The sequence below is a fragment of the Theropithecus gelada genome, chromosome 11 (assembly GCF_003255815.1).
Source record: "Theropithecus gelada isolate Dixy chromosome 11, Tgel_1.0, whole genome shotgun sequence".
Taxonomy (NCBI): domain Eukaryota; kingdom Metazoa; phylum Chordata; class Mammalia; order Primates; family Cercopithecidae; genus Theropithecus; species Theropithecus gelada.
This window is the reverse complement of record NC_037679.1, coordinates 80,785,059-80,798,786: the sequence shown is the minus strand read 5'-3', so window position 1 is coordinate 80,798,786 and position 13,728 is coordinate 80,785,059. Positions and strand designations below refer to the sequence as shown.

Sequence of the window (13,728 nt, the reverse complement as noted above, 5' to 3'; positions counted from 1 at the left end):
TTTTTTTTTTTTTTTTTTTTGAGACGGAGTCTCGCGCTGTGTCACCCAGGCTGGAGTGCAGTGGCGCGATCTCGGCTCACTGCAAGCTCCGCCTCCCAGGTTCACGCCATTCTCCTGCCTCAGCCTCCGAGTAGCTGGGACTACAGGCGCCCGCCACCACGCCCGGCTAGTTTTTTGTATTTTTAGTAGAGACGGGGTTTCACCATGTTAGCCAGGATGGTCTCGATCTCCTGACCTCGTGATCCACCCGCCTCGGCCTCCCAAAGTGCTGGGATTACAGGCTTGAGCCACCGCGCCCGGCTCTCATACTGATTTTTTCTATTTTTCTTTTATTTTTTGAGACGGAGTCTTGCTCTGTTTCCCAGGCTGGAATGCCGTGGCACGATCTCGGCTCACTGCAAGCTCTGCCTCCCAGTTTCACACCATTCTCCTGCCTCAGCCTCCCAAGTAGCTGGGACTACAGGCGCCTGCCACCACGCCCGGCTAGCTTTTTGTATTTTTAGTAGAGATGAGGTTTCACCATGTTAGCCAAGATGGTCTCGATCTCCTGACCTCGTGATCTGCCCTCCTCAGCCTCCAAAAGTGCTGGGATTACAGGCGTGACGCACCGCGCCCAGACTCTGTTTTTATTTTTTTTATCAGAGACAAGGTCTTGCTCTGTTGCCCAGGCTGGAGTGCAATGGCTCTGCATAGGTGTGATCATTTCACACGACAGCCTCAAATTCATGGACGCAAGTGATTCTCACTCCTGCCTCAGCTTCTCAAGTAGCTGAGGCTATAGGCATGCACCACCACGTCCATCAATCAAATACAGATTTTTTTTTTTTTTTTTTTTTTTTTGAGACGGAGTCTCGCTCTGTCGCCCAGGCTGGAGTGCAGTGGCCGGATCTCGGCTCACTGCAAGCTCCGCCTCCCGGGTTCACGCCATTCTCCTGCCTCAGCCTCCCAAGTAGCTGGGACTACAGGCGCCCGCCACCTCGCCCGGCTAGTTTTTTGTATTTTTTAGTAGAGATGGGGTTTCACCGTGTTAGCCAGGATGGTCTCGATCTCCTGACCTCGTGATCCGCCCGTCTCGGCCTCCCAAAGTGCTGGGATTACAGGCTTGAGCCACCACGCCCGGCCTCAAATACAGATTTTTGAGTGAAGCAAGCTTTCCCCACTGAAATGCATGGACATTTTGGTCAAAAATCAGGTGACTACTATACATGAGAGTCTGTTTCTGAACTCTCTATTCTAGCCTGTTGATCTATTTGTCTACTCTTATGCCAATAGATAACTGTATTGATTACTCTAGGTTTAAAATAAATCTTGGGGGCCGGGTGTGGTGGCTCACGCCTGTAATCCCAGCACTTTGGGGGGCCAAGGTGGGTGGATCACTTGAGGTCAGGAGTTTCAGACCAGTCTGGCCAACATGGTGAAACCTCATCTCTACTAAAAATGCAAAAATTAGCCGGGCATGGTGGCCCATGCCTGTAGTCTCAGCTATTTGGGAGGCTAAGGCAGGAGAAACCTCGAACCCGGGAGACGGAGGTAGCAGTGAGCCAAGGTCGCGCCACTGCACTCCATACTGGGTGACAGAGTAAGACTCCATCTCAAAAGTAAATAAATAAATAAATAATAAGTCTTGGGGGAAAAAAACCCCATGAATTCCTCAAAATTAAAAAAAAAACAAAGTCTCGACTGGGCGTGGTGGCTCACGCCTATAAATCTCAGCACTTTGGGAGGCCGAGGCGGGCGGATCACAAGGTCAGGAGTTTGAGACCAGCCTGGCCAACACAGTGAAACACTCTACTAAACATACAAATATTAGCCAGATGTGGTGGCACACACCTGTAGTCCCAGCTACGTGGGAGACTGAAACAGGAGAATCACTTGAACCTGGGAGGCGGAGGTTGCAGTGAGCCAAGACAGGGCCATTGCACTCCAGCCTGGGTGACAGAGCAAGACCGTGTCTCAAAAAAAAAAAGTCTCTTTTTTTTAATCTTTTGTTTTTGTTTTTGTTATTTTGTTTTGAGACTGAGTCTCACTCTGTCGCCCAGGCTGGAGTGCAGTGGCACGATCTCGGCTCACTGCAAGCTCAGCCACCTCCTGGGTTCAAGTGATTCTCCTGCTTTAGCCTCCCGAGTAGCTGGGATTACAGGCATGCACCGTCAAACCTGGGTAATTTTTGCATTTTTAGTAGAGATGAGGTTTCTCCATGTTGGTCAGTCTGGTCTCAAACTCCTGACCTCAGGTGATCTGCCCACCTCGGCCTCCCAAAGTGCTGGGATTACAGGCATGAGCCACCATGCCCAGCCTAGTTCTCCTTTTTCTTTTTTTTTTTTTTTTTTTTTTTTTTTTTTTTTTTTTTGAGACGGAGTCTCGCGCTGTGTCACCCAGGCTGGAGTGCAGTGGCGCGATCTCGGCTCACTGCAAGCTCCGCCTCCCAGGTTCAGGCCATTCTCCTGCCTCAGCCTCCGAGTAGCTGGGACTACAGGCGCCCGCCACCACGCCCGGCTAGTTTTTTTGTATTTTTAGTAGAGACGGGGTTTCACCATGTTAGCCAGGATGGTCTCGATCTCCTGACCTCGTGATCCGCCCGCCTCGGCCTCCCAAAGTGCTGGGATTACAGGCTTGAGCCACCGCGCCCGGCCTAGTTCTCCTTTTTCAAAAGTGAATTTGCTGTACTGAATATTGGGGTAAATTTTGTCAATGCACATGTGCCTTAGAGAATCACTATATCCCTTAACTTAGTGGGCATCAGCAGGATCATTTTCCTGGAAGGTCTGGCATCCTCTATTAACAAAGCAGGCCAGGCACGGTGGCTCAAGCCTGTAATCCCAGCACTTTGGGAGGGAGGCCGAGATGGGTGGATCACCAGGTCAGGAGATCGAGACCATCCTGGCTAACACAGTGAAACCCTGTCTCTACTAAAAAATACAAAAAACTAGCTGGGCGAGGTGGCGGGCACCTGTAGTCCCAGCTACTCGGGAGGCTGAGGCAGGACAATGGCGTAAACCCGGGAGGCGGAACTTGCAGTGAGCTGAAATCCGGCCACTGCACTCCAGCCTGGGCGACAGAGCAAAACTCCGTCTCAAAAAAAAAAAAAAAAAAAACAAAGCAGGCCCTACCAGGCCACACTGCAGAGATCAGACACATGAGATCAGGGAGGACTCTTACAGGTTAAACCATGTCCCCTCAAAAAAGACATTACAGTCCTAAACTTCAGTTCCTCAGAATGTGACCTCATTTGGGGCAGGGTGCGGTGGCTCACGTCTGTAATCCCAGCACTTTGGGAGGCCAAGGAGGGTGGATCACGAGGTCAGGAGTTGGAGACCAGCCTGACCAACATGGTGAAACCCAATCTCTACTAGAAATACAAAAATTAGCTGGGTGTGGTTGCAGGCGCCTGTTGTAATCCCAACAACTTGGGAGGCTAAGGCAGGAGAATCTCTTGACACTGGAAGGCGGAGGTTGCAGTAAACTGAGATTGATTGTGCCATTGCACTCCAGCCTGGGTGAAAGAGTGAAACTCTGTCTCAAAAACAAAAACAAAAACAACAAGAATGTGACCTTATTTGGAAAGACAGTCTTTACAGAGGTAATCAAGTTAAAATGAGGTCATAGGGTGGGCCCTTATTTGGTTTGGATCTATGTCCCCACCCAAATCTCATGTTCAATTGTAATCCCCAGTGTTGGAGGTGGAGCCTGGTGAGAGGTGATTGGATCATGGTGGCAGTTTCTCATGAATGGTTTAGCACCATCCTCTTGGTGCTATAATAGTGAGTGAGATCTGATTTTTTTTTTTTTGAGACAGAGTCTCGCTCTGTCACCCAGGCTGGAGTGCAGTGGCGCGATCTCAGGTCACTGCAAGCTCTGCCTCCCAGGTTCACTCCATTCTCCTGCCTCAGCCTCCCAAGTAGCTGGGACTACAGGCGCGTACCACCGCACCCAGCTAATTTTTAATATTTTTAGTAGAGACAGGGTTTCACCATGTTAGCCAGGATGGTCTCGATCTCCTGACCTCGTGATCCGCCCACCTCAGCCTCCCAAAGTGCTGGGATTTCAGGCGTGAACCACCACGCCCGGCAGATCTGATTGTTTAAAAGTGTATATATACTGGCCGGGTGGATCATGGCCTCCCAAAGTGCTGGGATTACAGGTGTGAGTCACCGTGCCTGGCCTAGGTATTTCTTTTTTTGAGACGGAGTCTCGCTTTGTCGTCCAGGCTGGAGTGCAGTGGCTCAATCTTGGCTCACTGCAAGCTCCGCCTCCCGGGTTCAAGCAATTCTCCTGTCTCAGCCTCCCGAGTGGCTGGGATTATAGGCGTGCATCACCACGCCCAGCTAATTTTTGTATTTTTAGTAGAGAGGGGGTTTCGCTATGTTGGCCAAGCTGGTCTCGAGCTCCTGGCCTCAAATGATCTGCCTGCCTTGGCCTCCCAAAATGCTGGGATTACAGGCGTGAGCCATGGTGGCCAGCCTCAGGTCTTTTTTTTTTTTTCCCCTAAGATGGAGTTTCACGTTTGTTGCCCAGGCTGGAGTGCAATGGTGTGATCTCGGCTCACTGCAACCTCCACCTCCCAGATTCAAGCGATTCTCCTGCCTCAGCCTCCCAAGAAGCTGGGGTTATAGGCGCCTGCCACAACGTCTAGCTAATGTTTTGTATTTTTAGTAGAGACAGGGTTTCCCCGTGTTGGCCAGACTGGTCCCGAACTCCTGACCTCAGGTGATCCGCCTGCTTCGGCAGATCCCAAATTTGCCTCCCAAATTGCTGGGTTTACAGGTGTGAGTCACCGTGCACAGCTTGGTATTTCTTTATAGCAATGAGAGAACAGATCATACAGCCCTCTTCCAATATTACTGGTCTCCTTATAAAAAGGGGAAATGTGAAATTTGCAAGGAGCAGTGGCTCTTGTCTCGGGTTCCCACTACTAGTGAGGCTGAGGCAGCAGCATCGCTTGATCCCATGAGGTCAAAGCTGCACTGAGCTGTGATCGTGCCACTGTACTTCAGCCTTGGTGACAGTGTAAGACCCTGTCTCAAAAAAGACAAAAGCAGCCAGGCACCGTGGCTTATGCCTGTAATCCCAGCATTTTGGGAGGACGAGGTGGGCGGATCACCTGAGGTCAGGAGTTGGAGACCAACCTGACCAACATGGAGAAACCCCATCTCTACTAAAAATACAAAATTAGCCGGGCGTGGTGGCAGGTGCCTGTAATCCCAGTTACTCAAGAGGCTAAGGTAGGAGAATCGCTTGAACCCAAGAGGTGGAGGTTGTAGTGAGCTGAGATCGCAACACTGCACTCCATCCTGGGCAACAAGAGTGAAACTCTGTCTGAAAAAAAAAAAAAGACAAAAGGAAAGGAGGAAATTTAGACACAGACAGACATGCACGGAGGGAAGACCATGTGAAGGGACACAAGGAGAAGACGGCTCTCTACAAGCCAGGGAGCTCCAGAAGTGGGGCCTGGGGCACGACCTTCCCTGGTTCCTTCCGAGGGACCGTGGCCTTGCTGACATCTTGATTTTGGACTTCTGGCCTCCAGAACTGTGAGACAATAAGTTTCTGTCCTAAGCCACCCAGTTTGTGGGACTTAAAGACATTTTTTTAGCCGGGCGCGGTGGCTCAAGCCTGTAATCCCAGCACTTTGGGAGGCTGAGTCGGGCGGATCACGAGGTCAGGAGATCGAGACCATCCTGGCTAACACGGTGAAACCCCATCTCTACTAAAAAATACAAAAAAACTAGCCGGGTGAGGTGGTGTGCGCCTATAGTCCCAGCTACTCAGGAGGCTGAGGTGGGAGAATCGTTTGAACCCAGGAGGCGGAGGTTGCAGTGAGCTGAGATCAGGCCATTGTACTCCAGCCTGGGCGACAGAGGGAGACTCCGTCTCAAAAAAAAAAAAAACAACACAGGCCGGGCACGGTGGCTCACGCCTGTAATCCCAGCACTTTGGGAGGCCAAGGCAGGCAGATCACGAGATCAGGAGATTGAGACCATCCTGGCTAACTCGGTGAAACCCCGTTTCTACTAAAAATGCAAAAAATTAGCCGGGCATGGTGGCGGGCGCCTGTAGTCCCAGCTACTCGAGAGTCTGAGGCAGGAGAATGGCGTGAACCCGGGAGGCGGAGCTTGCAGTGAGCGGAGATCTCGCCACTGCACTCCAGCCTGGGCGACAGAGTGAGACTCTGTCTCAAAAAAAAAAAAAAAAAAAAGAAGAAGAAGAAAGGAATACAAGGAGTCTGGAGTGATTTGGGGTGGGGTCTTCAGCCAGCCAAGGAAGTTGAATTCTAATGGGGTTGCAAGTGTGTTCAGATGAGATTAGATCATCATGCAGAGTTTGGAGCTAGGTACTCTGGGATTAGAATCCCAGTTTTGTCAGTTTGTAACTGAGCCACTGTGGGCAAGCACCCCAGCCTCTCTGAGCCCCATCTGTGAAAGGGGAATATTGATGGGACTTGGCAAAGAGATTGTTATGAGTGTTCCACGAAAGAACAGTTGTCTGGCGATTAGCACAGCGCTCAGTAAATGGTGGCTCCAACCTTCCCTCTCGTGGGATGTGCTGTGCTCAGAGAAAGAGGATTGCTGCCTTCCAGATTAAATGAATTGGCTGATCTGTGAGTCTTTAGCAAAGGTAGTGTATCTGTGAGAATCTGACCGGGACAGGTACCACACTAAGAGAACTTATCCTGAGAATTGCTCCAGGGGTGCCGGAAGACTTATGGGAAAAGGCACGCAGGGGAGGGGCAGCCCCCAGGTTAGCCCCAGCAGGAGGACTGCCATCACCCCTGGGGATGGAGGGACAGAGGCAGGGGGTGGTGTTTCTGGTACCCAAGAGGGACTGGAGTCCCCAGGCAGAAGCCAGAGCCACAGTGGGCCTGTCTGGTGGGAGGTGGAGCTGGAGATCTCACCTGAGGCAGAGGGGTAGGAACACCCTGGATTCCCCTCCTCCCACCCACCAGGCTCCTCCCACCCACCAGGCTCCTGGCACTGCCTCCAGTTGGTCCATCTGTGCAGGAAGCCATTCTGCCACAGGTTGGCCACCCTGTGATCTGGAGCAAGGCAAGAGAAAGGCAAGGGAGGGGTGCGAGGGCAAAGAAGTATAGGTCCAACACTGGGGTGTGGGGGTTCCATCCATTCTCTCTGGAGCCCAGATTCCCCATCTAGAAAATGGGGATAGTGATAGCACCTACTTATAGAATAGTTGACTACCTACAACAGGGTAATGCCTGTAAGCAGGTGAGCCCAGCAGCTGGCACACAGTAGGGAGTACCCCATAGATGTCATGAACAACCTAGTTAGCTGTTTTCTGCTCAGAGGATGAAAGGAGGTAACAGGGCCAGGCGCAGTGGCTCAACGCCTGTAGTCCCAGCACTTTGGGAGGCTGAGGCAGGAGGATCGCTTGAGCCCAGGAGTTCAAGACCAGCCTGTGCAACATGGTAAAACCCTGCCTCTAATTAAAAAAATTAAATTAAAAAAAAGAGAGAGAAAGAGGAAAGAAAGAAAGAGAAAGAAAGAAAAGAAAGGAAGAAAGAAAGAGAGAAAGAAAGAAAGAAAAGAAAGAGAGAGAAAGAGAGAGAGAAAGAAGGAAGGAAGGAAAGAAAGAAAAAGAAAGAAAGGGGCCGGGCGCGGTGGCTCAAGCCTGTAATCCCAGCACTTTGGGAGGCCGAGACGGGCGAATCACGAGGTCAGGAGATCGAGACCATCCTGGCTAACACGGTGAAACCCCGTCTCTACTAAAAAATACAAAAAAAACTAGCCGGGCGAAGTGGCGGGCGCCTGTGGTCCCAGCTACTCGGGAGGCTGAGGCAGGAGAATGGCGTGAACCCGGGAGGCGGAGCTTGCAGTGAGCTGAGATCCGGCCACCGCACTCCAGCCTGGGCTACAGAGCCAGACTCAGTCTCAAAAAAAAAAAAAAAAAACTAACCCAAAAGAGAAAAAAGAAAAAGAAAGAAAGAAAAGAAAGAAAGAAAAAGAAAGAAAAGAAAAGAGCTGAGCTAACAGGACAGGGCCTGGGAATAAATTCAAGGTACAGGAACAGTGCTAGGGCTCGTGATATTTTTGTTTTGGAGACGTGTCCATCTGTCCTCTCTCCATTCTAAGCTGGTGAGTCTGTCAGTCTCCTTTTAGAAATCCTGAGTCAGGGCAGCTCTTACAAGTTCAGGGTGGCTCGAAGTTTGGCCTCTGCGCTCCCTCAAAAGGATTTCAAATCCACTGGATTTTTAGTTGGTTTCTCTGCCTTCTACCGTTGCCAAACTTCCCTTGCCTCCCCCAGCCTGGGGCTGAGCCATTTCCAGGATCTCGCTTTGTATAATTAAAAAGAAAAATAGAACAGCTGATGTTGCCAAACATGTATTTAAAGTGACACCCTGAGTTCAAGGAGTGGAAAATAAAAACGTTTAAGGTTTAGATTAAAAGTCTCCATGCTCAGCTGTCTCCTGACCCTGGGATTTCTCCATAGCCCGGCCGCCTTTAATCCCCTGCCGTGGCTCGTAAAAGCCCTTTAGACTGAGGGCATTTATTTCCCAGAGAACAGTTCTAGCCTAATCACACAAAAACACCCGCATCCTGGGAACAGCCTGTCAAATGCAGTGTGGCTCTGTGAGGCCCCAGAGAAGCTGGAGAAATTGTAGTGCTGATCACCCTAGAAGTCACACTCCGTCACTTTCCTAGACTGTACCCTATCCCCCACAATATCCAATTCCTCAATAAACCCAGTCAATTCTAGCCCCTAGCATTTTCCTGAGATCTGAGCTCTTCCATCCAGCAGCACCCCTTCTACTGCATCCGGGCTGCCGTTGCTGCCTACCCACACGTCTGCAGTTCCCCACCCGGGCTCTCTGCTTCTGCTGATCCCATTAAAGCCCGTTCTGTAACAGCAACCAGAAATAGTTTTTGAAACATAAATCTGATCATGTCCTTTCTCTGCTTATATTAGTTTCCCATTGCTGCTGTAAGAAATTACCATACATTTAGTGACTTAAAACAATACAAATTCAGAGCAGGTGCAGTGGCTCACGCCTGTAGTCCCAGCACTTTGAGAGGCTGAGGCAGGCAGATCACCTGAGGTTGGGAGTTCAAGACCAGCCTGACCAGCATGGAGAAACCCCGTCTCTACTAAAAAAAAAAAAAAGAAAAAAAAGAAAGAAAAAGCTAGGTGTGGTGGTGCATGCCTGTAATCCCAGCTACTAGGGAGGCTGAGGCAGGAGAATCACTTGAACCCGGGAGTCAGAGGTTACAGTGAGCCCAGATCACGCCATTGCACTCCAGCCTGGACAACAAGAGCAAAACTCTGTCACAAAAACACAAATTCGGCCGGGCACGGTGGCTCAAGCCTGTAATCCCTGCACTTTGTGAGGCCGAGACGGGCGGATCACGAGGTCAGGAGATCGAGACCATCCTGGCTAACATGGTGAAATCCCGTCTCTACTAAAAAATACAAAAAAACTAGCGGGGCGCGGTGGCGGGCGCCTGTAATCCCGGCTACTCGGGAGGCTGAGGCAGGAGAATCGCTTGAACCTGGGAGGCGGAGCTTGCAGTGAGCTGAGATCTGGGCACTGCACTCCGGACTGGGCGACAGAGCGAGACTCCGTCTCAAAAAAAAAAAAAAAAAAAAAAAACACAAATTCACCAGGCGCAGTGGCTCACGCCTGTACTTCCAGCACTTTGGGAGGCTGAGGCGGGGGGATCACTTGAGGTCAGAAGTGGAGACCAGCCCGGCCAACATGGCAAAACCTTGTCTTTACAACCCCAAAATTCAAAAATTAGCCAGGTGTGGTGGGGCACACCTGTAGTCCCAGCTACTTGGGAGACTGAGGCAGGAGAATCGCTTGAATCCAGGAAGCAGAGGTTGCAGTGAGCCGAGATCATGCCACTGCACTCCAGCCTGGGCGACAGAGCAAGACTCCGTCTCAAAAACAAACCAAAACAAAAACACAAATTTGCCGGGTGCAGTGGCTCATGCCTGTAGTCCCAGCACTCTGGGAGGCCGAGGCAGGTGGATCGCCTGAGGTCAGGAGTTTGAGATCAGTCTAACATGGTGAAACCCTGTCTCTATTAAAACTACCAAAAAAAGGCTGGGTGCAGTGGCTCACGCCTGTAATCCCATCACTCTGGGAGACCAAGATGGACAGATCACCTGAGGTCAGGAGTTTGAGACCAGCCTGGCCAACATGGTGAAACCCCATCTCTACTAAAAATTCAAAAATTAGCCGGGCGTGGTGGCAGGCGCCTGTAATCCCAGCTACTCAGGTGGCTGAGGCAGGAGAATCACTTGAGCTCAGGAGGCGGAGGTTGCAGTGAGCCGAGATTGTGCCATCACACTCCAACCTGGGGGACAAGAGCAAGACTTTGTCTCAAAAAAAAAAAAAAAAAAAAAATACAAAATTTAGCCAGGCGTGGTGGCGGGTGCCTATAATCCCAGCTACTCGGGAGGCTGAGGCAGGAGAGTTGCTTGAACCTGGGAGGTGGAGGTTGCAGTGTGCTGAGATCATGCCACTGCACTCCAGCCTGGGTGACAGAGTGAGACTCCATCCCAAAACACACACACACACACACACACACACACACACACACACATTATCTTACAGTCTAGAGGTCAGAAATTCAAAATGAATCATCAGGGGCCAAAATTAAGGTGACAGCAGGGCTGGTTCCTTTGGAAGCTCTAATGAAAAAATGGGAAAATCCATTTCTTGTTTTTTCCCTTCTGCTGGCTGCCTGCATTCCTTAGCGTGCAGCCCCGTCTGTTTCTTTCTTTTTTTTTTTTTTGAGGCGGAGCTTGCAGTGAGCTGAGATCATACAATTCCGGGTTTAAGAGATTATCCTCCCTTGGGGAATCACAGGCATGCACCACCACACCTAGCAGATTTTCGTATTTTTAGTAGACACAGGGTTTCCCCATGTTGGCCAGGCTGGGGACCTCTTTTATTGATTAGTTTTGTTGGTATTGTTTGTTGTTAAGACAGGATCTCACTCCGTCGCCCAGGCTGAAATGTAGTGGTATAATCACAGCTTACTGCAGCCGCATTCTCCCAGGCTCAGGCGATCCTTCCACCTTAGCATCCCAGGTAGCTAGGACCACAGGAATGAACCACCACACCCGACTAATATTTTGTAGTGAGATGGGGTCTCCCCATGTTTGCCCAGGCCAGTCGCGAACTCTTGGGCTCAAGCAATCTGCCTGCCTCAGCCTCCCACAGTTCTGGGACTACAGGCATGATCCACACCACACAGCTGCTTTTATAAGGGCACTAATCCCTTCACACAGGCAGAACCTTATAACTTAATCACTTTTTTTTTTTCTTTTTTTGAGACGGAGTCTGGCTCTGTTGCCCAGGCTGGAGTGCAGTGGCCGGATCTCAGCTCACTGCAAGCCCCGCCTCCCGGGTTCACGCCATTCTCCTGCCTCAGCCTCCCGAGTAGCTGGGACTACAGGCGCCCACCACCTCGCCCGGCTAATTTTTTTTGTATTTTAGTAGAGACGGGGTTTCACCATGTTAGCCAGGATGGTCTCGATCTCCTGAACTCGTGATCCGCCCGTCTCGGCCTCCCAAAGTGCTGGGATTACAGGCTTGAGCCACTGCGCCCAGCCCATAACTTAATCACTTTCTAAAGGACCTACCTGTTAATACTATCGCATTGGGTATTAGGTTCCAAAACATGAATTTTGGGGGGACACTAACATTCGGACCATTGCGTATGTATACTATCAAGTCTATTTACATAAAATTCAAAGACAGGCCAAAGTACAATGGAAACTATGGGGAGTGATGGATATGTGTTAATCAATATGACCATGTTAATCAGGACACAATGGATATCAACTCATCACACTGTACATCTTCAATACATACAATTTTAATTTATTAATTAAATTTTATTTTTTTTGGAGACAGAGTCGTGCTCTGTCCCAGGCTGGAGTGCAGTGGCATAATCCCGGCTCACTGCAACCTCTGTCTCCCAGGTTCGAGCTATTCTCCTGCCTCAGCCTCCCAAGTAGCTGGGATTACAGGCGTGCACCACCATGCCTGGCTAATTTTTGTGTTTTTGGTAGAGATGGGGTTTCACCATGTTGGTCAGGCTGGTCTTGAACTCCTGACCTCATGATCCACTCGCCTTGGCTTCCCAAAGTACTGGGATTACAGGTGTGAGCCATTGTGCCTGGCCATTATCGATTAAATATTTTCAAACCAAAAAAAGAAGAAATGACTGGGTGCATTGGCTCACACCTGTAATCCCAGCGCTTTGGGAGGCCGAGGCAAGGAGATATTTTGAGGCCAGGAGTTTAAGACCAGCCTGGGCAACATGGCGAAACCCTCTACAAAAAATAAAACTAAAAAATTGGCCAGGCATGCTGGCTTGCACCTGTGGTCTTAGCTACTGGGGAAGCTAAGGCACGAGGATCCCTTGAGCCTAGGAGTTTGAGGCTGCAGTGAGCTGTGATTGAAACAGTGCACTCCAGCCTGGGTGAGAGAGGGAGACCCCCATCTCTAAAAATAAAAAGAAACAAGTGAATGATTCAAAACAAAAAGAACGGGCCAAAGGAAACAATATATATAAAAACTTGGCCAGCACATGGTGGCTCACACTTGGGATCCCAGCACTTTGGGAGGCCGAGGCAGGCGGTCAGGAGTTTGGGACCAGCCTGGCTAACGTGGCAAAACCCTGTCTCTACTAAAAAATACAAAAATTAACCGGGTGTGGTGGCGTGCAGCTGTGATGCCAACTATTCAGGAGGCTGAAGCAGAAGAATCCCTTGAACTCGGGAGGCGGGGATTGCAGTGAGCCGAGATTGTGCTACCGCACTCCAGGGTGGGTGGGCAATACAGTGAGACTCTGTCTCAAAAAAAAAAAAAAAAAGGCCGGGTGCGGTGGCTCATGCCTATAATCCCAGCACTTTGGGAGGCCGAGGCAGGTGGTTCACGAGGCCTGTCAGGGGTTCAAGACCAGCCTGGCCAAGATGGTGAAACCTCATCTCTACCAAAAATACAAAAATTGGCCGGGCGTACTGGCGGGCACCTGTAATCCCAGCTACTCAGGAGACTGAGGCAGGAGAATTACTTGAACCCGGGAGGCAGAGGTTGCAGTGAGCCGAGATCGCGCCACTGCACTCCAACCTGGGTGACAGAGCAAGACTCCGTCTCAAAAACAAACAAACAAACAAACAAAAAACCTGCAATGGTACAATAAGCGATAAATACAAAAATAAGGATAGTGGTACTTTCAGGGGGTTAGGAGGAAGAGACCGGGATGGGTCCATGGAGAATTTCAAAGAGTCACTGGGATTGCTGGACTTCTGTTGCTGCTGTTTTGACGTGGAATGCCTCAGCCTCATGAATGTGCTTGTCATTCTTGCGCAAGAGCCACGCTAAAGTGCTTTGTGTGGTTCCAATTTCAGTATATGTGCTGCCAAAGTGAATACTGCTGCTTTTCTTTAATTGTGATAAAATATACGTAACATATAAATTTATAATTTTAACAGTTGTTAAGTGTACAGCTCCATGGCATTAAGCATACTCACACTGTTGTACAACCATCACCACCATCCACGTCTAGAACTTTTTCATCCTCTCAAACGAAAACTCTATCCCCATTAAATCTAACTCCCCAAAATATCCCCCTGCATCCAGCCCCTGGCCACCATCATTATATCTATTTTATTTTCTTTCTCTCTTTTCCTTTGTTTTTGTTTTTTTGAGATAGAGTTTCACTCTGTCGCCCAGGCTGAAGTGCAGTGGCTCAACTT

General features: G+C 49.9%; 1 non-coding gene across 1 annotated transcript; it reads right to left on the bottom strand.

Annotated features, from left to right (window-relative positions):
* Positions 1 to 13,297: 13,297 nt before the first annotated feature.
* On the bottom strand, positions 13,298 to 13,404 carry LOC112635659. Its single transcript, XR_003121997.1, has one exon. It is a non-coding gene; the product is annotated as a U6 spliceosomal RNA (small nuclear RNA).
* Between the last annotated feature and the right edge of the window lie 324 nt (positions 13,405 to 13,728).